Below are 4,124 nucleotides of genomic sequence, written 5' to 3' on the forward strand. Positions count from 1 at the left end.
AAATCTGACAATTTTTTTGAAAAACGTTTTTTTTGGTCCAAATGAGACAAAAACGTCATACTATACTATGTAGTACGTCATACTACACTATGTCGTCCACAATGTGACCATTTTTTGGAAAAAAAAATTGGTCCAAAATCTGACCATTTTTTTGAAAAACGTTTTGTTTGGTCCAAATGAGACAAAAACGTCATACTATACTATGTAGTACGTCATACTACACTATGTCGTCCAAAATGTGACCATTTTTGGGGAAAAAAATTTGGTCCAAAATTTGACAAAAACGACATACTATACTATGTCGTCCAAAATCTGACCATTTTTTTGAAAAACGTTTTTTTTGGTCCAAATGAGACAAAAACGTCATACTATACTATGTAGTACGTCATACTACACTATGTCATCCAAAATGTGACCATTTTTGGAGAAAAAAATTTGGTCCAAAATTTGACAAAAACGACATACTATACTATGTCGTCCAAAATCTGACCATTTTTTTGAAAAACGTTTTTTTTGGTCCAAATGAGACAAAAACGTCATACTATACTATGTAGTACGTCATACTACACTATGTCGTCCAAAATGTGACCATTTTTGGGGAAAAAAATTAGGCCCAAAATTTGACAAAAACGACATACTATACTATGTCGTCCAAAATCTGACCATTTTTTTGAAAAACGTTTTTTTTGATCCAAATGAGACAAAAACGTCATACTATACTATGTAGTACGTCATACTACACTATGTCGTCCACAATGTGACCATTTTTTGAAAAAAAAAATTGGTCCAAAATTTGACAAAAACGACATACTATTATACTATGTTGTCCAAAATCTGACCATTTTTTTGAAAAACGTTTTTTTTGGTCCAAATGAGACAAAAACGTCATACTATACTATGTAGTACGTCATACTACACTATGTCGTCCACAATGTGACCATTTTTTGAAAAAAGAAAATTGGTCCAAAATTTGACAAAAACGACATACTATACTGTCGTCCAAAATCTGCTAATTTTTTTGAAAAACTTTTTTTTGGTCCAAATGAGACAAAAACGTCATACTATACTATGTAGTACGTCATACTACACTATGTCGTCCACAATGTGACCATTTTTTGAAAAAAAAGAATTGGTCCAAAATTTGACAAAAACGACATACTATACTATGTCGTCCAAAATCTGACAATTTTTTTTTGGAAAAAGTTTTTTTTGGTCCAAATGAGACAAAAACGCCATACTATACTATGTAGTACGTCATACTACACTATGTCGTCCACAATATGACCATTTTTTGAAAAAAAACATTTGGTCCAAAATTTGACAAAAACGACATACTATACTATGTCGTCCAAAATCTGACAATTTTTTTGAAAAACTTTTTTTTGGTCCAAATGAGACAAAAACATCATACTATACTATGTCGTCCACAATGTGACCATTTTTTGAAAAAAAAGAATTGGTCCAAAATTTGACAAAAACGACATACTATATATACTATGTCGTCCAAAATCAGACCATTCTTTGAAAAAACGTTTTTTTTGGTCCAAATGAGACAAAAACGTCATACTATACTATGTAGTACGTCATACTACACTATGTCGTCCACAATGTGACCATTTTTTGAAAAAAAAGAATTGGTCCAAAATTTGACAAAAACGACATACTATATATACTATGTCGTCCAAAATCAGACCATTCTTTGAAAAAACGTTTTTTTTGGTCCAAATGAGACAAAAACGTCATACTATACTATGTAGTACGTCATACTACACTATGTCGTCCACAATGTGACCATTTTTTGAAAAAAAAATTTGGTCCAAAATTTGACAAAAACGACATACTATACTATGTCGTCCAAAATCTGACAATTTTTTTGAAAAACGTTTTTTTTGGTCCAAATGAGACAAAAACGTCATACTATACTGTGTAGTACGTCATACTACACTATGTCGTCCACAATGTGACCATTTTTTGAAAAAAAAATTGGTCCAAAATTTGACAAAAACGACATACTATACTATGTTGTCCAAAATCTGACCATTTTTTTGAAAAACGTTTTTTTTTGGTCCAAATGAGACAAAAATGTCATACTATACTATGTAGTACGTCATACTACACTATGTTGTCCACAATGTGACCATTTTTTAAAAAAAAAATTGGGTCCAAAATTTGACAAAAACGACATACTATACTATGTCGTCCAAAATCTGACAATTTTTTTGAAAAACGTTTTTTTTGGTCCAAATGAGACAAAAACGTCATACTATACTATGTAGTACGTCATACTACACTATGTCGTCCACAATGTGACCATTTTTTGAAAAAAAAATTTGGTCCAAAATTTGACAAAAACGACATACTATACTATGTCGTCCAAAATCTGACAATTTTTTTGAAAAACGTTTTTTTTGGTCCAAATGAGACAAAAACGTCATACTATACTATGTAGTACGTCATACTACACTATGTCGTCCACAATGTGACCATTTTTTGGAAAAAAAAATTGGTCCAAAATTTGACAAAAACTACATACTATACTATGTCGTCCAAAATCTGACCATTTTTTTGAAAAACGTTTTTTTTGGTCCAAATGAGACAAAAACGTCATACTATACTATGTAGTACGTCATACTACACTATGTCGTCCAAAATGTGACCATTTTTGGGGGAAAAAATTTGGTCCAAAATTTGACAAAAACGACATACTATACTATGTCGTCCAAAATCTGACCATTTTTTTGAAAAACATTTTTGTTTGGTCCAAATGAGACAAAAACGTCATACTATACTATGTAGTACGTCATACTACACTGTCGTGCACAATGTGACCATTTTTTGGAAAAAAAATTGGTCCAAAATTTGACAAAAACTACATACTATACTATGTCGTCCAAAATCTGACCATTTTTTTGAAAAACGTTTTTTTTGGTCCAAATGAGACAAAAACGTCATACTATACTATGTAGTACGTCATACTACACTATGTCGTCCAAAATGTGACCATTTTTGGGGGAAAAAATTTGGTCCAAAATTTGACAAAAACGACATACTATACTATGTCGTCCAAAATCTGACAATTTTTTTGAAAAACGTTTTTTTTGGTCCAAATGAGACAAAAACGTCATACTATACTATGTAGTACGTCATACTACACTATGTTGTCCACAATGTGACCATTTTTGGGGAAAAAAATTTGGTCCAAAATTTGACAAAAACGACATACTATACTATGTCGTCCAAAATCTGACCTTTTTTTTGAAAAACGTTTTTTTTGGTCCAAATGAGACAAAAACGTCATACTATACTATGTAGTACGTCATACTACACTATGTCGTCCACAATGTGACCATTTTTGGGGAAAAAAATTGGTCCAAAATTTGACAAAAACGACATACTATACTATGTCGTCCAAAATCTGACCATTTTTTTGAAAAACGTTTTTTTTGGTCCAAATGAGACAAAAACGTCATACTATACTATGTAGTACGTCATACTACACTATGTCGTCCACAATGTGACCATTTTTGGGGAAAAAAATTTTGTCCAAAATTTGACAAAAACGACATACTATACTATGTCGTCCAAAATCTGACCATTTTTTTTGAAAAACGTTTTTTTTGGTCCAAATGAGACAAAAACGTCATACTATACTATGTAGTAGTCATAGTATAGTAGTCATACTACACAATGTCGTCCACAATGTGACCATTTTTTGAAAAAAAAAATTGGTCCAAAATTTGACAAAAACGACATACTATACTATGTCGTCCAAAATCTGACCATTTTTTTTGAAAAACGTTTTTTTTGGTCCAAATGAGACAAAAACGTCATACTATACTATGTAGTACGTCATACTACACTATGTCGTCCACAATGTGACCATTTTTTGAAAAAAAAAATTGGTCCAAAATTTGACAAAAACGACATACTATACTATGTCGTCCAAAATCTGACCATTTTTTTGAAAAACGTTATTTTTGGTCCAAATGAGACAAAAACGTCATACTTTTCTATGTAGTACGTCATACTACACTATGTCGTCCACAATGTGACCATTTTTGGGGAAAAAAATTTGGTCCAAAATTTGACAAAAACGACATACTATACTATGTCGTCCAAAATCT

This window comes from Microchirus variegatus (genome assembly GCF_963457635.1).
Source record: "Microchirus variegatus genome assembly, chromosome: 12".
Classification (NCBI taxonomy): Eukaryota; Metazoa; Chordata; class Actinopteri; order Pleuronectiformes; family Soleidae; genus Microchirus; species Microchirus variegatus.